Source organism: Microtus pennsylvanicus, chromosome 3 (genome assembly GCF_037038515.1).
Source record: "Microtus pennsylvanicus isolate mMicPen1 chromosome 3, mMicPen1.hap1, whole genome shotgun sequence".
NCBI lineage: Eukaryota > Metazoa > Chordata > Mammalia > Rodentia > Cricetidae > Microtus > Microtus pennsylvanicus.
Window position 1 is genome coordinate 73,443,090 of NC_134581.1, and position 23,655 is coordinate 73,466,744.

Here is a 23,655-nt window from a genome sequence, read left to right on the forward strand (position 1 = left end):
TTCTTTCTTTCTTTCTTTCTTTCTTTCTTTCTTTCTTTCTTTCTTTCTTTCTTTCTTTCTTTCTTTCTGACAGGGTTTCTCTGTGTAGCTTTGGAGCCTGTCCTGAAACTAGTTCTTGTAGACCAGGCTGGTCTCGCACTCACAGAGATCCACCTGCTTCTGCCTCCCAAGTGCTGGGATTAAAGGCGTGTGCCACCACCGCCTGGCTCTGCTTTAATTCTTACATTGCACTGCAGGAGGAAAGAGGATGGGGGATCAAATGAAGAACCTTCTAATATTCAACAGTCTTAAGTTATGCTTTGAGTGTGAAACGTCCTCCACGGGTTCATGTGCTTAAGCACTTGGCCCCCAGCTGATGACACTCTTTTGGGAGATCGAGGGACTTTTGGGAGGTGAGGCCTAGCTGGAGGAAGCGGTTTGATGCGGGTAGAAGGAGACCTTGAGGTTTGTAATTGGCTTTTATTTTCTGTTTCGCTGAGGTATATGAGATGGTAAGGGGTTCCAATATCATGCTCTCACCACGCTGGAGCTACCTGCCACCATGCTTTTCCTCCCATGCAGGATCAGAACTCCTCAAAACAAATGGGCCCAGATAAACTCCCCTTAAGTTGCTTCTTGCCAGCTATTTGGTCAGAGTTATTCGAGAAGTAACTAATATGTCTCAATTGCTCTCCTTTATAAAAGCCCTGGCCATAGCTGGGGGGGGGGTTAAATCCAATCCCAAACTAGAATTAGAATATTCATTTACCTCTACCTTGCAGTATCTGAGGAGAAAGAAATCCTGCATGAAATAGATCACTGGGGGAGTAAAAGGACCTCAGGAGAAATTTAATTGAGAACCCCTCTCATGGGGAGAGGACAATGGATTTCATGGAATGAGCCCCAGATTGTAGCAGCTTTTCCCTGGTTGCAGACATCCCACGGGGACCATTCTGGTCTGCTCTGCTTCGGAGAACGGCAACACCCCACCTCCTTCACCCTCAGCTTTGGGTTCCAGCATAGAAGGTAAGCAGCTGGTTCTTCATATGCAGCCACCCCAGCGCTCCCCTCTTCCTTAACCGAAGCCCTTCCTCAGGGGAGCGGCTGACAGCTCCCTTTGATTGGCTATTGACAGTCATGCTGGGGCCTTTGAGTAGCTCCTTGTTAACCTTGAAAGATGACTATTTTAGTTCATTGGAGACTCTGTCACCTCCTGCAGACAGAAGAAGATGATTTAAGAGGCGAGCAGCTAGGAATTCTGTGACCTTCAAACAAGAGATAGCCCAGAATCAGTGGACACAGGTGAAATTCTATATGACTTGTCTGTCTTTCTATCTTGGCACTATCCCCAGTCCATTGTGTCAGATAAGAGATTTCATGTCACCCTCTAAAGGACTAGGCTTACCAGGCACGCTCAGAGGCAATTCACAACATGATTTCTCTGTAAACAGCCTTTACCAATACTGTACGAGTAACAGATCTGGCATGATGCCATATGGCCACAAAGAATACCATCTTTAAGGGCAAAGGCAACAGTGGGAAAATACGTAAAACACACACACAAAAAAATCAAGCTAATCTAGTTTAAATGCACAAATAAAGCTGTTCCCCTTGCATGTTTCCCAAACCATTACCACGAAACACAAAATTCCTTGCAGCCAATAATAGATCACAAACTGTAGCTTCACTGTTGCTGGGCAAAGTAGAAGAAGATGAAGACAGTGAGACGAGCTGTGGGGCGTGGAAGGAAATTAAAGCTGTAGGCAGAAGAGAAGAAAAGAGGCATGCTAGAAACACAGCCACTACCTGTGCCGCTAAGATGCTGCTGTCTTGATCCAGTGGGTGCTCAAGGTCACCTGCTCATACCTGGCGAACTCTAAACTCCCCATTATGCTCTTCCCAAGAGAGAGGTTCTCAGTTCAGCTTCTCCCAAGGCCCTTTGTTCTTTTGTGATCTTTTTCATGCAGATTTTCTTTTTCCTCCTATACCACAGGGCTCACCTGGCTTTGTGAATGAACAACATAGCTCTGGTTCATTGCTATACTCGGTACATCAGCAGTACTCTGGTTCTGCTCTGGGCAAGATTCCTCTAGATGGTGGGTCCTAATATTCTCTGCACTCTTTTCTTACCCTGCTGGACTAGTGCTGATCAATAGCAACCTTTCTGCAGCTCCTGCCAAGTGTAATAATGGGCCCATGACTCCCTTGCTTGCTAGACCAACTGCAGAACTGTAGTGTGCCAACGGCTGTTCACTCCCGAGTACACAGATGTCTCTGCATGCCTTTTTCTACTATCGCTATTTCTTCTGCTCCTATCAGCACCACCCATATTCGTGTGAATGCAGGAATTTCAGGGGGTACAATTCTGTTCTGCTACCAACCTGTTCTAGGAATTCCTTCTGTAATAAAACACCTATGCGCCGTATCTGTGAATGGCTTTCCCAGATGTTATAGGAGTTTTATTGTCTCCCATAGGTTTAGACAGGAAAAGCCTAACTTTGGGGTGACTTTCTTCTGGTAGCTCTTCTATGTATCCAACCATCACACAGCCCTCAGTCATAGCCAAGGTTTGTCTTGTTTTACTGCACTTTTTCTCATACTTGTAGCCTATACTTCTTCATGTTCCCTCGATGGCTGGTATTATTTACCACCCTCCTCCACTGTCACCTCTACCACCTTTATCATCCCTCATGCCTCCGTAACCTCCTCCCTTGCTGGCTACACTGCAGGGTCTTGGTTTACTTTGTGCCTAGACCTCCAATGAAACCACAAACCTCCATCTATTTCCCCTTAACACTTGAAGGCCTGTCTCATCTTATGGCTATAAGTTAAAGGATTTTCTCTAGCACACACCTAGACCATGAGACCATGTAGGCTAAACAAGACTTTTGTAACTCTGTGTCTTCCATTGCCTATCCCGAAAAGTCTTGGGTCCACCTACCTAAGTGTGTGGATTAGATTTACCACACAGACCAAGTCAACCTCTTCCTCCACCAACTTTCAACAAAACCAACTGCTGGGCTAACCAACATTGTCTCTTTTGAGCTTCTGAGGATGAGGCCTCTCATACCTGACAGATGTGTGTGCCTGGGACAGAGAACTTACCTTAATCCCCTCGGGTTATCAGGGAAGGGAGTTGAACAAGAAAAAGATGCATTTCCTCCCACTTTGAGGGACTTCTAAGAGATAGACTCATCTGAATTCTACCAGGTCTGTTTAAACATGGTCCTTTGGCCAGTAGAGAAACTACTTAGAACAATACTTCTTCTCAACTTTGAAGGCCAGAAAGTGATCCTAGCAGGCAGATTTTGATTTGTCAGGTCTGTGGGACAATCTGAGAAGAAGGCTCCAGGCAATGCTCATGTCACTGGTTGTACCACCATGTAGAAACCACTTTTGAACCCCAGAGAACTGGAGTTCTTCTCCACTAGACACTAGATATGTGTGTATCTGGGGCTTCCTAATGGCTGATCTCATTCACCAGTCCCCCCATTGTTAGTTCTACCAGGTCTAGCATCCCATGTGCTCCAATAGCTTCTTTTATTTGCTGACCCAACCCTTACCCCATCTTGGGCTCCCTTAATGGATGGTCTTATTAATACCCCCTCTACTGTTGGTTCTACCATGCATAGGCTCTCCCTTGCCCCAACAGCCTCCTTCACTGCTGACCCAGACCTCAAGGTCCACTTCCTTTGCATACACAACTCCAGCTAACCCTCAAAGCAGAGAGCTACCATTTGTAAAACGAGGCATGGAACTGGCTGGTATCTAAGCCCCTCTCAAGGTTAAACTATAAGGCCCTGAGCAGTATGCTCTATTCCGTTCTGCTCCAGTCTCTTCTCAATAGTCTCCCCCAGGCCCTAGTGGAAGTTCTTACCCTGAGCAACTTTCAGACCTCCGTTCAGTTCAGCTTCTAATAGTTCACTTCAGAAGCTTCACTGAGTATTTTTGTCTCTCTGAGGAACTTGGTTTCCTGTTTAGAAGATTAGACAAAGACACTGTTAACAAAGGCGAATGGTTAAGTTATGCAAACGGAAGAGTGGGCTCGGGGAGAATATCCCAGCTTCATGCGTGTGATATGTGTCATGTGCTTGTAATAGGTAGGGGCAGAGGGGTTGCTTGTTGTGGTGACCCCTAGGATCGGGTCATCTGTGATTGGATCTCAACCCTGGTATTCTCGAGCGGTGTGAGCTGAGAAATGTTATTTAATCACTTTCTGCCTTGATTTCCTTATTTGTAAAATTGAGATAACAACAGTCACCACTTCCTAAGGTTGTCATTTCCTAGGAAGACAAAATGAGTTAATGTGATTCTTATCATATGTAGGATTTTAAGGAAATCATTTCTAAAAATAGATGTCCTGAAGTTGTCACTCAAAAAGAGTGACATCTTGAATGGGAGATTTGGATTCAGGGGCCATTAGCATTTATCTGTGGCCATAGCCTAAAGATAAAAGATGATTCCTTCTTTTTAAAATTGTTTTTCAAGACAAGGTTTCTTTGTATGGTCTTGGCTGTCCTAGAACTAACTCTGAGGACCAGGCTGTCCTCAAACTCACAGAGATCCACTTGCCTCTCTTTCCCACATGCTAGGATTAAAGGTGTGTGCCACCACCGCTAGGTTTAAAAGATTTCTTGAGGAATTGTGAGTTGCAGATTGAGCAGCAAAAGAAATAGAGATTTTAGGGACTACCAGTATTTAGGGAGTGGGCAGGAGAAGAGAATTCAATGCAGAAAACCAAGGAGCATTGCTGTGGGACAATGGTCTGTACTCTGTCAATTGTATTTTAATAAAATGCTAATTGGCCAGTAGCCAGGCAGGAAATATAGGCAGGGCGACCAGGCAGGAAGTAGAGGTGGGGCAATGAGAACAGGAGAATTCTGGGAAGAAGATTCAGTCTATAGTAGTCATCCAGACACAGAGGAAGACAGACACAGAGCAAGCAAGATGTGATTGCCTCACAGAAAAAGGTACCAAGCCATGTGGCTAACACAGATAAGATAAGTTATAAGAGTTAATAAGAAGCCTAAGCTAATAGGCTGATCAGTTTATAATTAATGTAGACCTCTGTGTATTTCTTTGGGGCTAAATGACTGCGGGATGGGGTGGGACAGAAACCCCTAGTCAACAAAGAGAAAACAAAATTAGAAGCCAAGTAAGTACAGAATTAAGAAAGGAGTAGCATTCAACATGTTAAATAACATACCCAGAGTAAAGACAGGAATGAAAAACCCCTTTGTTCCCATGGACAAGAAAGCATGTGTTAGCTACATATAATTTCTATTTATTTCTATGCCACCCACTAAACTATCAACATAAAGGACCAATTTTAAGATATAGCCTCATATACTAGAACTGTTGTCACATGGGTGTGACACAGCAGGACTTTCTCAATGCTGCTGAAATATCACCTCCAATGCTAGACTCTTTGTTGACTTCTGTTCCTTGGTGGCACTTTACTCCTCTTGTCTATTGACTAAAGAGACAGTAAACATCATTGGGAGAATCTCATTTCCTTCCCTGCCCTTCCTTCCTGGGGTTGGGGGACCCTAATGAATTGGGAAGTCAGAATTTCTTGGTAACATATTTCCTTTTATGTTGAGACCAGGTCACGGAAGAAATGAAGATGAGGTCCTATTAAGCCTGGTATTCCGTGGGTAGCTAGCTGGTAAAGGTCTTTGGAGATCTTGGGAGAAACCATCTTCTCGGCCTTTAACAGCAGCCCCAGGCAGGGATGCTGAATTTTCCTGATAAGCCAGTGCCCAGTTGCAGGGTCCCAAGTTGTGTCCAAGAAGACCTTCCATGTCTGAGGGCTATCTTCACGTCTGGGAGACCACCTAATCTCCATTTGGTGGTGATGAGTAAAATAACCCACTGGCTATCAGCTTGGCCCGCTGATGTGAAGACAGTTTTCCAAACTTGAGACAATAAGCTCCCAGATGGCAGAGTCTAAGTTTCTCCAGGTGAAGTCTGGGTGACAGTGCCAAGGTCTTCAGCCCACAGTTGGGTGTTTCGGCATCTAGGAGAGTAAACGGAGAATGATGGGGATGGAGAGAGATAGGGAGAAGGAGCAATGAGAAAGGGAAGAGGGAGGAGTGTGTAGGTTGGCTGGAGAGCCTCGGCTAAGAAATAATTCCCCAGCCCCGTGGGCCAGGTAAGAGGGAAGAAGCAAAGGAGGGCATTGACTGGGAGGTGAGGGGGAGCTCTGACTCATTCTCTTGTTGACAAATAGGCTGGATTCCTTTCACTCAGCTGGACTTTGCCCTTTCAGAATGTACAGCCAACGTCAGCACACTGCTAATGGGGCTTTGAGAGTCTCCTTTGATGAGCACGTCTCAGAAAGCAGGTATTAGCCATTTCTGCTGGGGAGGCAATGAAGGCATTTGCAGCTGAAATCGGCTTTCCTGGCTGCCCTAATAAAGCCGAGACTTTCAAAGCCCCATTAGCAGTGTGCTGACTGCAGCTTTACATCTGTAGTCGCCCCGTGCAGGGGAGGGGGAGTCCGAGCACTCCTATCCTGAACCCCAACAAACAAACTGACCGACCAAAGCCAGCTTCATTTCCATCAACATACTCTGAGCTCCGTAGAAAAGAGACCTCACCTCTTCAACCAAGGGCCCTAGCATGGTGCAAAATAGACTCTCAGTCAATGTTTATGGAACTGATAGACAAGTCTGGAGGTGGCCATCTGCTTCAAGGAGCTGGAGCGCCTCACTATGAGATGGCTCCCCATCCTTGGTGAGTCTGTAATACATGTTTCTGAGGTGGACGGATGACAGGTAGGTCCAAGGCTGGTGGGAAGAATGGATGATGTGAGAGAAAAGGAAACTGGCCTGCTCATGCTACCCGCTCTTGCTGAATTCTTCAAGCAGGGAACTCCAAACGCATTGCTTGTCTCCTCCGAAGATGGCTGAGGACCTTGTCCTTGTTAGGTCCTGAAGGTGAGGAGCTGGTATGGAGGAGAGGGGAACCATTGCCAGGCTGCTTCGTAAGAGGTGGGTACTAGAAAGTCAGCATAGACAGAAATGATCACTCTGTTCTGGAGCAGGGAGTACAGCCTCTCGGAAGTCATGAACCTCATCTAGCTTTAGAAAGATGTAAATGATAGAACCAGGTTTCAAACGTGAGTCAGCTGGCCTCATAAGCTCAGACTATTGGTACTACCCTCAGACTACCCCCTGCTTCCCTCTGGACCCAGAGTTCATGGAGGCTGCCGTTCTGGACATCAAACTTTTAGGCAGATGGTCTCTACCACCTGTCCTGCCAGTGTGCACATGCCCTTTGTCAGATCACAATTTCAAGAAGCTTGTCCCAATTTCATCAGCTTCCTCCTTTTCCTTGGTCCAAAGCACACTTCTTGAGGATGGAGAAAGCAGGGCAGCAGCCCTGTGGATCACAGCTTCCATCAGCCAGAGAATGTGTCTCCCTACTTCCAATGCTCTTTCCCGTGTTTATTCCCCCAGACAAGGCCTGCCAGAAAGTCTCGGAAAGGGGGAAAAACACAAATAAATAAATGAAAGGAAACAGATAAATACCAGCATCCGGAGGTGGCCTGAACCACCCCCCTGGATATTTACTCCTTGAATTGGTTTGACGAAGGCTGCTCCTGATCTCACAGAAGTCCTCCGAGAGCTCTGGGGTGTGACTGGGGCTCTTGGCCTGGCCGCTACGCCATCTGACTATTTCCAGTCGAGATTTAGTCCCTGCACATCCTGGAGAGTCCTCTAATCAGAGAAATTAACTCTCATCAGACACGGGAATTAATCTTTGTTAGTGTTGTTGTCAGTCTACCTTTGCCGTCCTCGGTGCCAGGCTGGGAGAGGGACATCCTAGCAGGGATCTGCCACCAATGCCAAAGACCTCAGCGGAAGAACGGAAGCCGGCCGCTCCTCCCACCAGAGGCAGGCGTCTGTGTTGTGCTCGTAAGAATTCGAATCTGATGTTCTTCACTGATCCGTGCTATACAGAAGGGTGAGGACGGCTGTGGGAAGACAGGAGAGGAAGTCCAAATGTCACCAGCAAAGAGTCAGGGGACAGCACCTAAAGAGGTAGATTCTTTATTGGCTCACCTGTGTGTTAAGTGACGTCACGTATTTTTGAAATCATCCTTCGGTGGGCAGAGGGAGGAGTAGCAAGAGTGACACCAGCCCCTGAGTCACATTCATGGAAAGTCTGGGGACAACACCAAGCTCCTGAGCATCACAACTTGAGTCAAAGAGAACCTATAATGTTGAGAAAATCTGATGGCTTCAGAATAAATAAATGGGGTGTTAACACCATCCTGCATAATGTATATTTCATATCCTCTCGTTTGCTCATGAAAAATATATTAAATAGTCTTGTCTGTTAACATCGCTTCCCTTGACTCTGCGCACTCGATTTTGTTAGTGCCATGCTATCTCAAGTCAGCTGCAGTCAGGTGCTGTGCACTGCCTTCTAGAAGGGATTTCCACTTGATGTTTCCTTTGTAGGATTAAAAACTCTAGGGGCTTTGCTTCTGGGGGAAGGGTGGGCAAGGAAAGTTCCTGTGTAGAAATTAGGAGGGACTTCCATCTTTTTTCTCCTGGCATGTTTTGTGACCCTGAGAATTTCCTTCTCCTTGGTTCTCAGTTTCCCTATCTATAAAATGGGGTTTATGGGTAGGACAATCCCCAGGATTCTTTTAGCTCTAATCTGTAATTTAGCTCTAAGTGATCACCGAGAAACAGAGCAGGGAATGGCCTTAGGTGTCTGTAACCCAGAAGGAGGTGAGTTTATGATTTAGGTCACAATGATCAGAATTTAAGCCATTTCCTTAGGCACCATTCAGAGGTTCCCAGATAGGGCTGGTAACTTCACACTCTCCATTTCTTGAATGATTGCTGTCTCTGCTACTCAGAGAGAAAGGAGAGAGGAGACCCCTTCAAGACAAGTCACCTTCTCACAGCCCTGTGACATGCTACATGAACCATCTCTATTATGGATGCAACCATGGATGCCACCAACATTGATTCATACCTTGGTGACCTCATGGATCACCGGCAGTCATGTCACCTGGCAGGCTGCCTGGAACTCACCGGTGCCTGTCAGGAGCCCCAGCTGCACCTATGTTTTGCAGGCTACCACAGGCCCAGCCGCGCTACCCTCGCGTTTCAAGCCTCCTATTGTCAGCCCGAGGAACAATCACATCCTCAAATCAAAAGTCAGGGATTCGAAGAGGAGTGGTACTGCTCGCAGAAATGAGTGGTGGCTTGCAGAAGCACAATGAGATAACGAAGTTTCTTTCAAACATCTTTTCATAGTTCAAAGCCCTAGGAGGCCGCTAAACAAAACCTTGGCAGCCAGGCTGAGTTCTTGCGATCTTGTTGACTGAAGCATTCATTGTGAGACTTCCTGGGCTTCCTATTATGAGGGGAAGGAAGGCTTTGACCACTTCTGCATAGCGTAGATTAATCTGCCTGCTGCACAACACCTTTCCTTCACTGTCTCCGTCTCATCGGGTGTCGGGTGTCACAAGGGGGGGTGAGCCGCTCTCCCTGGTTTTTTGGATACTTCCTTTTAAATCTTTTTCACTGCCTTTGATTTTGACTTCTGGCTCCAGGGAAGCAGGGTTGTCATGGACAGAGGAAAAGTGCTTGTGTTTGAAGCAGGAAGGATTTTTCTGTGTGCTGAAGGAGCATCGACTCTGAACACTCACTCAGTGGTAGGTTCAGGGCCAAGGCGACCAGATCTCCTTTCTTGACCTTCGTGCTTGGAGGATCTTACAAGATCAAACACGGCACATAACTGCAAAACAAGCTTCCCAGAACACAGCCACCTCGCAGCCACTGCCACCGTCCTCAGACTCCTCCCTGTGTGTACAGCTGCTAGAGATGGAGGATGGATGAAAGGAAGAGGAAGCTAGGTAGCAGTTCGATGTCAATTTCTGAGAAGATGAGCACTTAGAGAGAATATTTGGCATCTGGCAAAGCTGCCACTTCCCAGACTTGTAAATCGATCTCGACAGGGCCCCGGTCTTAAAAGAAATCATGCTACCTACTCAATGAAACTAAAAAGTAAACAGAAAAATACATTTTGTCTTTTTTGTTCCTTTATATGTGGTTTTCTAAGAGCCAGCAGGCCATGTTCTAGAGGAAGGAGCAGGCTGGTGGAAGAAAATCAGGTTGGCGTTTGTCCCCCAAGTTCCCTGGATTTACACATCTGTAAAGTGGGGATAAAAATACTTCCCTTCTGACTCTGCTGGGGTCTGTCGTCTGAACAGAGCAGGGCACATAACAGATGCTCAGTACATTGAAGTGTTACTTCTTCGGAAGAGTGACATCTTCAGTGTGAGCGTGATCCCTGGTTACTTGTGCTGCCCCTTCTGTCTAAAACTGCCAAGGACTAACAATTGAGGTTCAGGAACAGATTTTGTGTCTGAATGACCAAATGGGGTGAGATTCTGCTCTGGGAATTGTAGAGGAACAGGTGACTTGGGCTGCCTCCCAGCCAGGAGTAGGTAAACACTTGTTATTTTTTGCATTTACCTAGGCAGAAAAAAAGGATGTTGGCTTAGATCCTGCATGGTGGGATTTGTCTGACATGAAGAGGCTACTGACCACAGTCCCTTTTCATTTACTATTGAGGCTAGATGTTTCAGAATTCTCTAGATTTTAAAAGAATAGTCGAGAGTAACTTACTATACATGATACTAAGTCTGGGATTTTAATTTACAAGAAAAAAATCAGATTATTTTGTAGGAACTATTCATTTTTAAGTGGAATAAATGAAGTCTACAAAGAAATTCAGGTCAGATCAGTTTTGTTGCCAAATGAGCCATAAAACAAAGTCTTAGTATCCAGAGCTTTTTGAAGTTCAAAATTGCACCCTGTTGATTTACAACAATAATAAAGATAATGGTAAATAGTAACAGTTGCATTTAGTATTAGTTTTCCTCATGCCAGGGTCACTAAGTGATTTACATTTATTTTCATATTTGTTCTCTAGCTGTTCTAGGACATTAGAATTACCATTTTCCTTTTAATGATGAGGAAAACAAGATTCAGAGACATTATACAACTTACCTCCAGGTTACACAGCCATTCAACAGTCACCCTAGGATTTGAACTTATATCCATTTGACTGCAAAATCTATAGGGATAAAAATGGCTTTGTGCTTTTTTTCCTTGTACAGTAGAGGTTGACTCTCACACTGGAATTCAGATAGTTTGTCTTAGGTGTGATAGGCTATTTGCAAGACAATCCTAGCCACATTGTGTCTTAAATGTCCTTGTAACTGAGAGCTATAAAAAGTCAGGAGGTAGATTGGGTATGGGGGACATCAGACTGACCATCACCCTATGGGCAAACCAATTGTATCGACACAGTCCAAGCCTAGATAATCACTGACCTTGGTTTGATCCCTACCACTCCAGATAAACTTCCTTCATGTTCAAATGTCCTAATTTGGAACTGAGTTGTCAGACAGGGTGAGTGAGCCTTGTGGGCCCACACCAGGCCTCCTCTCTGTATGACCTCTATTGTGTGAGTAGGGTACTATAATGGGGGACAAAAAATCCTAATGAGTCTTAATGTGGGAGGAAATGGTCATCCTAAAAATAGTACCAGGCCCTGGGGAGTAATGACATCATTAGCCAACTCCAGCCTAGAGGGACCCTAAGCACTTTTGACTAGACATTTTATTTTAGCACAAGATGTATCAACTAGATCTATTATGCTTGTCAGCCCAACCAAGGGTTGCAAGGCAAGAATTAAGTGGAAGGGGCATGTGAGGGGCCATGATACTTCCTTTAATCACATTTTACATAATTAGAACAGTTGCCATCCCGAGTCTTTGCCTGGGTAGTCTTCACAAGCACACCAAAACAGACCTGGGAAAGAGAGGCAGTTCTACCGCCTGGAGAGGAGAACTTGATATTTTAACTTCATCGTGAGGCTTGTGGAGGAGAAGCCTGGGAAACTGGATTAACCAGAAGCTGCTGAGAAAGCCAGAAGCCAATGACATGGAGAATTCCTCTGCCCTGGGATTAGCCTTCTCTTTTTAGTTGACAAATAAGCAGGAGGCTTCCTCCTTCCCGTGGTCCTTTCCCTAACAGGGTTCTTTGAATCATGCATGAAATAACACGGTTTTAACACCCTCCTTTAGCCTCTTCTATTTGACCATGAAGTCTGTGAGCCCAGGATTAGATTTACCCATGCCCCCTTCCCAGTCCTAGGTGTAGGGCCTGCCCACTGTAAGGAACTCCGGTAAAAATCTGTTGAACCAAATTAAAAGCCTGTGAGTTCGGTGAGTTCATCTCTGTCTGGCTGCTTATAAGAAGGTATTACGAATGTCCTTTAACCCTAAACAATGGAAGGGGAAGCCAGCCCTTTTCTAAGATGACAAGGAAATAAAATATGTGACAGGCTAGAGACAAAGAGGCTTCTATGTTGAGCTTGAGTTAAGTTGACCTAAAACCTCAGGTTCCCCCCTTCATATACTACAGTGACAATCCCCACCTAGTATCTGCTGTCTTCATGGAGTGCACAAACTGACATTATGCCTAGGGATAGTGTGGAGACAAATCAGCTTTGCGTCATGACCCCACATCTATCGTGTCTTCCCCTTTACTGTGGACCTGGTCCTTCATGGGCATGGGCATGGCATCCTCATGTCTTCAGATCCTCGAGAAAGGAGAAAGATGTGTGATCACTCTTTGTGCAGTGTCCCGCATGACTAGCCATGTACTTGATTCTCCCCAGAAGAGAGTACCTTGCAGCGGCCTCTCTCTCTCCTTCCCTCCCTCCCTTCTCTGCCCTCCTTTCTCACTTGCAATGCCTTTCAGCCCTCCCTCCTTTGCTTAGGCCCCCCTGGGGCCTGTCATAATTAGAAAAAGGAGGAAGGAGGGGAGCCAGCCTAGTCCATCAGGGCTTCAGAAGGAGTTGGGACTGCATGCTGGGGACCCAGGGCTGCAGAGGTTTCAATATCTTTTTTTTTTCTTTTCCCACAGCAGAACCTGTCAACGCACTGCGCCTGATGCTAAACATCAGGGAGGTGCTAAGACCAGGGGCTCATGGCTTTCCTTATCAATGTGTATATGCTAAACTGTCAGTTCTCATGTGGTACAAATCCTCACGGAAATCCCTTCCTACTAACCCTTCTCTACCTTCATCTTGCGGCTCCTCCGGGCCCTCCATGCTACCGTTCAAGAAGGAGACAGTAGTTGGAGTAACTGGCTAGCAGTATCACAAGTCAGTCCTTCCTGCACCACGCATCAGAGTAAGCACAGCGGAGCATGCTCAAGCTCGACACCACGGGCCACATGCAGAAGATGGATGCAGGCTTTCCCAGTACTGCTGCACCACACTCTTGCTCCTGCGCTGGCATTTTCCCAAGCAATGCTGAGGGGATCATTAATCTGTCTCCTTGCTATTTTTCTGCCCAGCCCAGGGGACGATGTTGGCCTATAAATCAGCTCAGTGTAATGTGGGAAAAATCAAGAAAGGGATACAGTAAGGAAGAAAACGGCCACTTAGGAAGGATATAGGCCTCAGTCTAAGACCCAGAAAGTGGCGGAAGAGCTTCCGGGATCTTTTGAGGAACTAAGGCAGAAAGATAAAATCACAGCAACCTAGCAGGGCAAGATGTAGGACAAAGGGGATCTTGAATCTTGTCTTGAAGGTGCAGTTCTAAGCTTCTTGTTCCGGCTAATCCCTCAGGGATACAAGTAGGCCATCTGCTGAGGAGGAATCCCACCACTCTCTCACACGCCTTTCTGCAATCGAGAAAGTACAGCATATGCAGAGAAACAGAACACATTTCACTATGCCATCTAGACAAACCCTACCTATCTGCTCGTGCCAATTAATTATTAAAATGTCCTGGAAAGATTTCTATGCAGCGCCATCAGAATTAAGAGGCAGTATTGTAAAAAGGAAAATGCGAGCCTGGAATGTGACTGGGTAATGGGCTTTTTCTGAGTCTCTGGGTACATTAACCTGGGTTAGTACCTCAGTTTCCCTATTCTTTAGGATGAGCTTGTATGTTGAGGTTCCATGACAATGGCATCTGTCAGAACAGCGATGGGAAGCCTTCATGTTTTACCCAGAGGCTCTGCCATGTCTTGGCTACCTTTCTTGGGCTCCCTGACTCGCAGGGAGAAAGGGCTGCTTCAGTGTGTTTATCACTGTGGGTCCCAGCTTTAGCCTGCTGGAATCCAGTGTACATGAGTTTGGTCAGCCTTTTCTAGGTGGAATCCTGCTCTAGGAATCTTTATAATTTGCGAAACATTTTCACAGGTTCAAGAGCTCAAGCTCTGGAAAGAGAGGGAATTGGGCTTGAAGCAGACTGTGGGCCTGGATCGGGCTCTGGAAACACACCTGTGAAATGAATTCACGGTACCGTCTTTCTGGCTTCTTGTGAACATTAGGGATCAGGTATGACAAGCAAACAGCACAGTGACTGGAGCCTGGAGGCACTCAGTGTGGGAGACCCTGACTATGATCTCATCATTGGAGTTAAAGATGAGGGGTAACAGAACGAAGGTGCCTTTCAGGAAGATATCCCACAGGCCAGACAGCGTATGTGTGCTTACATTATGAGTATGGGGGGTTGGCTTTGTGTATATGTGAATGCATATATGAATAAGAGTATATGAGAATGTGTTTGTTTATCTGCAAGTGTGTCTTTCTGTTGGGATACACATATTAACTAGTTTTCCACATACACTTTGCCTTTGTTCACACTTTTCTTCCTGCCTTGACTATCCTTTTCACCTTCTCTATTCTCTGGGCTACCTATTCATTGACTGGGAGTTGTTACGTAGCTTCTTTGAATCCTTCCCTGAGCTCTTTGGGAAGAGTTGATCATCCCTTCTTCTGCCTTCCCCTGCCTTTGCAGTCAGTCACTAGGCAAGCAGCGAGTAGAGGGCCTGAGTGTATGGGGTCTGTATAGGTTACAGTCTTGGTTCTCCAATGTACAGCTGATCTAACTAACCTTTAGGAGCTCTAGCTTCCTTGTCTGTAATACGGAGATAATGGTGTCTTGTTCATAAGGTTCATAGTGTTTGCTTGTATGTTTGTTGGTTTGTTTTTCCGAGGCAGGGTTTCTCTGTGTAACCTGGCTGTCCTGGAACTCATTCTATAGACCAGATAGGCCTAGAACACAGAAATCTGCCTGCCTTCTGACTGCTGTGATTAAATGCTTGTGCCCCCATGTCCAGCTAGGGCTTATAGTTCACAATATAATGCCATAGAGGATTATATGGTACTTGGTCCGTAGTAAGTGACCAGTCCATGTCACCATGTATCACTATTACTCCTACCTTGTGTCTGCAACATGGCAATGTTTGAGTAGCTCACTCTATTTGCTCCCACTGATCTGTGAACTCCCCTGAGTGCAGACCTTTTCCCTAGCAGCTTGACTCCGCAGCTGTTTAGTAAACAGCATTCCTTCTTTCTTCTGTTCCACCTTAAACTCTCCATTCTCTCCTTCACAATTACCATCAGCACAAAAGCCTGAAAGCCAGCACACACCCCCGTCTCCATTAAAAAAATTAAAAAACAGAAATTCTTAGTCAATTCATTAAGGTCCACTCTGTAGCTATACTTAGCAGGCATTCAGCATCTATTTATTACATCACTAAGGCTGTTTTCCCCCACTGTTGTCTTCAATAGACTCGGTTGAAACACTAGGAAATATCTTCTGGTTCATCAGTGCGTCCAAGGCCTAAAATTCTGGTAGGACAATACCCTACTGTTGTTGTTCCATAGAATGTGCCTTTGGCTACCCTGTCCTGCTCTTTCCCCCAAACATGCAAGACCAGGCGAAACTGGGCCCAGAGAGAGAAAAGACCAGCTCCCCAGAGAACTGACCCCTACTGCATACAGATATGCCATTGTGTAGAAACCAGGCTCTCGGTCCCCCTCATTCATTATCTTCCCCACGTGTCCTTCCTTAGAGCTCAAAGAAGAGCCTAAACTGGAGGCTGAGGCCCACTCCTGTTTCTAAGGCTGTTATGCCTGACGTGAGGACTTCCATCCGACTTTCTGGTGAGAATTCGAAGTAAGCTGTGCTTCCTATGATGCAGGATTTAGTATGTTTGCATGAAGCCCAGGCATCTAAAAAATCTTCTTAGAGCATTTCTTTTGCTTCTGTCATTCACTCGATAGGCCAAGGCTTCTACCACTCGAATTTTTCCCCCACTGTATAATTTTGGGGACATCATGCCTGGCATGAGCATGCCTTCTGCAGTAGGGACTGCGATCTTAATCTCACCAGTGAGATGCATTTGTCTTCTTTCCTAGAGCTGATTCTACTTGTCTCTCCCTATGCCTGTTGCGAGCATCTTGGTGTATATGACCATCAGTGTGCTCTCCCTTGCCTTTGGCCTCATCTGACCTCCGAACTCTAGAACTTCTCAGGTCTTTGCTTCCTTCCTCCATTTGGGGTGGGCAGGTATCCCCACACTAGTCTTGGGACTCTCTCTGAGGTATCAGACAGACGGATTTTCCCAGTTGCTCTCAGAGCACCAGGAACCAGAAAAGCATAAAAGTTTTATGGCTGTCCTCACTTCCCTTTACTCCATGCTCAAGTGCTAAGATTTTGCTGGGGTAAACAAGTGTGAATGCATGAGTATGAGAAAGACACGGTTGAACTCTGCTGGCCTTCCCTGTCTCCTGGCAGGATGAATACAGAGAGCACCCTGACCCTTTAAGAGACAAGCTCTGCCCATGCCCAATCTCTCTCTTCCCCGGGAGGCAAGCTCATCTTAGGCCCTTTCTCTTCTCTCTCTTCCCGCTGCAGGCTGGAGTTCTTTTGAAGAAGCAGCTCTCTGTGTCTCTCTCCCCCCCCCTCTTTCTCTGTCTCCCCTCTCTTTCTCTGTCTCTCTCTGTCTTCAATACCCTCTTCCTAAATAAATAACTCCCCAAGTTCTCTTTGCATGGTATATTCTGTTTCCTGCCCAAGTTCCTCACCTGCCATGGGACCCACCAGGGTCCGTCTCCTGCTGAACCTTATAGACACAAAAGAGAATTCAGTTTTAGATGATCCAAAGATGAGACACTAATAGCACCTAGCCAGAGAGCTTTCCAGAAGATGACTAGAGACTCATTGGTGACTCTCCAGAGACTTAGCCAAGTGACAAGCATAGACTTAGGCACCACCAAGTTGTGCAATGTTGTTAAGTCCATGAATCTACCTAGTAAAGCCTTGCAGAATAAGTAAGAGCCAAGTTTTGATCCTGGAAGACTCTCAGTGTTTAGCCAGGGGCAGCTGAAAAGGCTGCCACAGGACTGTTGAGATGACTCAGCAGGGAAAGGAGCTTGCCACCAAGACTGACAACCTGAGATCAATCCCTGAGACTCACGTGCTGAAAGAAGAGAACCCATTTCCACAATTGTTTCCTGACCTCCACACATGAGGGCCACCTCCTGGCCTGAAAAGGGGGGGGGGATAATAAAAGCAAACCAAAACAAGGAAAAAGCTGATGCTTATGTTTGCCAGTTCACACCACTGCACCAATACACATGAGAGAAACTGTTTCAAAGGAAAGAGGACTAATTTTGGCTAGCTCTTTCTGAGAGCTCCATCTTGTCATAGGGTGGCTTTATTGCTTCGGTCTTGTGCTGAGAAAGAATATCACAGCACAAGGACCTGGTGGAGTGGGATTACTCACCTCCTCATGTTTCAGAAGCCGAGGAAGCAGAAAAAGGCTAGAGACAAAGTTTGTCCCTCTGGGGCACCCATAGTGACCCAGCTCATCTGCTTTCCACCATCTCTGAATAATGTCACCATATTACAAATTCAGAAATCTTTGAATTTGTGGGTTAGCCCGGTGCTCACCTTCTAGTTACTACTCAGTGATCTACCGACTTGAGATCAGACCTTCAATACACGATAGGTTTTTGGGGGAGAGGATGCTTCAGATCCAGATTGAGACAGACTTTGAGGAGAAATGTTGAGGGAAGGAGAAAGAGCACCTGAGAAGGGCAGCCTCTTCAAAGTCAAGTGGGGGAAGCACCCCAAAAAAGAAAAGCAGTCAATAAGGTAAGAGCTAAAAACTGTCAGGTTTAGTTACAAAGCACTACTGGTGGCTCGGAAATGAACAGAGACCAGTGGTGTGGGGAAAGGCCCCATAGGTGCTGTCCCTGGAGTCACTGGAGTTTGTGTTAAGGGCCTTTCTCATCACTGTGACCCGAAGCCTGACAGAGTCAGGGATGGAAAGATTTATTTTAGCTGTGCTACAGGAGATTCAGTCCATCATGGCAGACAAGTCAGGTAACAGGAGCTGGTGGTGGCAGCAACTTCTCTTTCACATGGTACTGACTAGGAGGCAGGTCAAAATTGAGGCCATATCCTTAAGATCCCCTCCAGCGACTCACTTCCTCCATCCAGGCACCGCTTCCTGTTTTATAATATTCCAAAGCATTGCTACCAACTATGCACCAAAGGTTTAAACCCATGAACCTTTTAAACACGGACGTTTTACCTTTAAGCCACAACACAGGGGAGGGTGAGGAGGTGAGGATACCTGATGTTAGTTGCTGTCATAAAGCCCCCTGGCTAACTGGGCGGTGGCGCACGCCTTTAGTCCCAGTGCTAGGGAGTCAGAGGTAGGTGGATCGCTGTGAGTTTTGAAGCCAGCCTGGTCTACAGTGCTAGTTCCAGGATATCTAGGGCTATTACACAGAGAAACCCTGTCTTGAAAACAAAACCAAACCACTACCACCACCACCAACAACAACAACAACAAAAAACAATAACAGAAAGCCACCATGACTAAGCTACTCATATAAGGACTTTATTTTGGTGTGCTGTTCTAGGTGGGGAAGGTCTAGGCAGCAGGCAGGCATGGCAGCCAAAGCAGGAAGCTGAAGGAAGATCACATCTTGAGCCACAGACACAGAACAAAGAGAGAGTGCTGGGAGTTGTTCGTGAATTTAAACTCTCAGGGTACTTCCTTGAGCAAGGTTACCCTGCCCCCACCCCATCACACAGCACCACCAGCTGGGCATTAAGTGTTCCAATACCTCAGTCTCTCAGGACATTTTTCATTCAAACTACTATGCTGAGGGAGGAGGGGAGCTGTCATGAAAAGGATCGGTGTGTAAGTGTGCTAACAAAGGGGAACGCAGGGCTCAAGGAGAGCTCTAGTCAGGGTTCCCCAGAGAACTCGAGCCAACAGCGTGTACATGTACGGTCGACTTGGGGGGAGGGTGTTCTGTTTTGTTTTTACTTGATTCATGGAAGCTAAGAAAGTCCATAATAGGTTGTGTGCAAGCTGGACGCACGGGAAAGTCAGTGGTGTACTGCCATCTGGAATGAAGATTGGAGTCAGGGGAACCAATGCTGCAACTCGCAAACCAAAGAGTTGAGAAGCTGGGGTGCTGTCAATGTAATTCTAACAGTCTAAAGACTAGAGTAGAGAACTTGGTCTCCGATATTTGAGTTTTGAGAAGAGTGTTCCACCGTAAGAAAAGGAATTGAATTCAACCTTCCTTGGTCTTTTCTTCTGTTTGTTTGGACTCGCAGTGGATCGGATTCTGCCCGTTAATGTTGCGGAGAGCACATCTTTCTTATTCTACCAGGTTAAACGTTGACCTCCGGAAAGGTCCTCACAGACACACCTAGACAATATTTTATGAGTTGTCTGGACATCCCTCAACCTGGTCAAAAATGACATGGAATTATGGGATTAACCATCACAGTCGGTTTGTTTTATTTTTCATGGAAGAGACTTGGAAATGTGTGTGCCTACAGAGAAAACACACAGAGGGAGGTTAGCAAAGGGATCACTGATGGGAGAAACTCCCATGAGGCAGTGGGGCATGAGTACCAGTGAGAAGATCAGCCTTTGACAGGAGACGGACCTGTTTTTGCCTTTAAACTAGATGTAGCAACCAATTATTAGGCAATGAGAAGGACCAGAAGGATGCGGGATGGCAGATCAGAAGCCTACCACCTAACATTTGGCAGAGACAATCCACAAAGACAAATTAGAGTGGCCTGAACTTGAAATGTCTAAAATAATGAAACTCTGAAAGTGGCATTTCAGGGGCTCTGACACACATTCACGGTGACCCACGATGGGACAGAAGCGACCATGGTAATCAGTGACCCTAAAATGGTACCACATGGTACCTGCCGAGTGCTAATGGAAGAGGTAAACGGTGCCTGGCAAACAGGGCCACGTGGGAGGTGCTGCTCTCCCAAGGAGGGTGGGGCACAGTACTTCCCTTTGGGGACTGATTGCAAGGCTACCTCGAGGGGGCCTCTTCTTGCCTGGTGCCATTTTTCTTCATTATTTCCTCTGTGTCACCCGTCACGTTGTCAGTTTCCTCTCAGAACTGCGATAAATGGCGCCTCTCATGTGATGTCCTTAGGGGACACCTGTTATTTATCTCGATGATGGGCAAGATGCCATGGCTAATTAAGAAAAATTGTGGACTGCCCGCGGCCAATCCGTCCTTCCTTGGCTATTCAGCCCCATAGTCCTTCACCCCACATTGCAGCCATTTCCCCCTCAGAGAGCTTTCAGGGAACAGGTGACAAGGGACAACGGGCACCTCCCTCTCCTTTTGTCCCTAAGTTCCATAACCCACTTCCTGTGGAGCTATGTGGGGAGTCATAACTGGACCCCTCTTCTAAGTCTCAGGCCCCGACAGGACATCTGCATCCTTTGCTTTGTCCCCATTCAGACACCTGGACACACGGCCAGCACCGTGTTTTCTCCCTCATGCTTTTGGCAGGGACAGAAAGGTCACTTCTCATAGCTGCTTGGACAGCATGACCTAGATACCCAAAATAAGCCTTTCTGAGCCTAAAAGATCCATTGAGTCTAGTTCAAGTTTCCCTAAACAACCCAGTCCCGTGCTGCACAAATTGGTAGCTAGTTTCTTCTGAATCCCCTAGATTCTCGGGCAGTGGAAAGGTGTGTGCGATTAATTCAGAGAATCTTCAAAGAGGCAGTTGGGCCCCCGCAGCTCAGTGGTGGGATGATATCGGAAGAATGATAGTGAGGTCAGTGGATATCAGAATGGGGGACAGCTGGATGTTTATGAGGCTTTCTCTGGAGGCTTTCATAACTGAGGGGAAACCAGATTGAGGAGGGCGCGGCAGAGGAAGATGGGTTTTTCCCAGGACAGAACTGTCTTAGTAACTCCCCCACCGGCAGAACTCCGGGAAATTTCAGAAATTTGTAATGTCAGGTGTTGGCTTCTGGGCTTAGGGAAGTCTTTGCAGTCCTGACAAGGGAGGAAAAGTCTTTGGGATGTCAAGGGAGGATGAGGGTGAGGGATGTACAAACCCGGCGTGGTATAGGTTTAGCTGGAAGTTGAGCTCACCCCAGTGTGAGGGCGCCAGGGTGGCACGCGCGCTACAAATGAGGACTAGAAACTGGAGCCTGCGCCCTGGCATCGCGCTCACCCCGCCCCCTCCTTTGGCTGGCCGGTGCACGAAGCTTCCTGCCCTTCCCGCTGGTCAGGCTATCAGAGCACGGCCCGAGAAGAAATTACTTTGTCTCCGGGGCAGCGATAACTTCAGAGCAGGCTGTTTTGTTCACACTGGGACATAACGCAGCCTCCCCTTTCTATCTGCGCTTTGATTTCACATCGTACCTGCTTTAACACACAACCCAGGACAAAAGTCCTCTGTGTGTGGCTCCCTCCTCCAGCTCACCCTCGGGTGCCGCTCCCTGCCCCCACCCAACCCTGATACGCTCTCGGCAGAGACCAGCCGACCACAGAGATGAGATCTGGAGTTGGCGTCCCAAGGACCCAGAGGCTTCAGGAATTGCAAATGGCTCTGATTAAAGCCAGCAGGGCTAATCTGAGCACAAGTCACCACCGTACTGGAGGAAATAACAGTTTGCTGGCTTTCTTTAACTCCTCCGGTCCAAGAAAGCAAATATTCACAGAAAGGAACAAAAAAGAGAGGGGAAACAATGCCCCATACGTGGATTTATGGGTTTGGGTTCCCATTCTCGCTGGTCCAGGCAAGTTTTGAGGGCATCCACCATTCTGGAAGTGTATGCCCTCACCTACCCAGCTTCCTAGGGAGACATGTCTTCTGGCATTGGAGACCCATCTGAGGCCTTAAAGTTATCCCCACTCCTGTTTAAAGCAGCCTGATCCCTGCTTTAGTGGCTCAGACAAGGGGCGCATGTTCAAGGCAAGAGGGAATCTCCTTCCCCTCCCTGAATGCTTAAAGTCTGTGCCCAGTCACCAGCTGTTGTTTGAGAATATTGCTTCTGAGCACTGACCAAGTCTTGGACAGGTTGGCTTCTGGCTGGATAGGGTTAGAAGAAACACACAGGAGCTGGGGGATGTAGCCCCTCTGTTTTACCTTGCAAATACGAGGACTGGAGTTTGAGATCAGAACTCTAATAATTAGATTCTGAGCCTGGCCACCAGCCCTTGTAATCCTAGTGCTGGGAAGATGGAAACAGGCAGGTCCCTGGGGATTGCTGACCAATCAGCCAGGCCCCGTGGCAGACTCCAAACCAGAGAGAGATCCTATCTCTAAAAAAACACATGGGTTGTTCTCTGGCCCTTACACCTACTCACATCCATCCACACGGGAACCGAGTACAGTGAAGAAATGACCTAGTGACAGGAACCTCCCTCCTTTCCCGGTTCCTGAAACAGAAACCGGTCTTAGGGACATGAGACTGTAGATCTCAGCACAAAGAACTTGTGGTAGAGGAACGAGAAGGGTTAGGAGAGCTCCTTTTCAGCTCCTGCTGGACCCCAGTGAGCCTCCAAGCTTCTCCCAACTGTAATGATGATCCTTGGCCTGTCTCTGTGGTTATCTTAGCATTTGGGGTGCCAGCTTGATCTGACAGCCATGTTCTACCCAGAGAAGCTTTCCATAGTGGCTCTCCCACAAGTCCAGCTCCTTCCAAGGGCCAGTCTCTGTGAGGACGGGTGTGAGCAACACAGCACACAAGCCCTACTCCGGATACAGAGACAGGGTCTACTTTGATGATTTTCCTACATCTCCGTTATTCTGGAAAACTTTCTCTGAGATTGAGATTCTCCACCCAGGTCCCTTGTTACTTCTCTCTCTCAAAAAAAAATCTATATTCTTTTTTCAATTGAGCTCATTTCTGATGAAAAACGATATTGGAACTGGGCCTTCACGTGTCTCAAGAGTTCACTGGGTAGATGGAATCTGTTCTTACGTTCATTCACAACTATCTAGGCCTGACTCTGAATGCCAAGTACTGTCCAGGTATCTGGTTTCTGAAGATGAGGTCACAGACGGCAAGGAAGATACAATTTAATGCAGGAGACAGACAGAAATAATTAACTATGATAGAAGGCTGAATGGAATAAGGGCTAAATAGCAGCATTTGAAATGACTTCTGCCTGGAGATTCAATCTGTGGCTGGCTGAGTCCAGCCTGGGCTGCTGGCTACCCGAGAAGGATGTCTTTTGTCCTCCGGTTCTTCTGAACTAACTCAATACAGCTCAACCTTTAATCTCTCCCCCAAATGTCTGTCTTATTCCTCCTGCCAAGACGGCCTTGATGTGTTCTTCATTCAACCAAATGACAATAATGATCATTTCCAAACGTCCGGTACTTTATCAGCCTCTCTTAGAGAGAGATGCTTATAGATCTCGGGCCTCGGAGAAATAACTGTATTAGTAAATGGGAGAACCTGCATTTGCTCTCATCCATGGCTAGCCCTATGTATTCTTACGGCTACACTGTCTTGC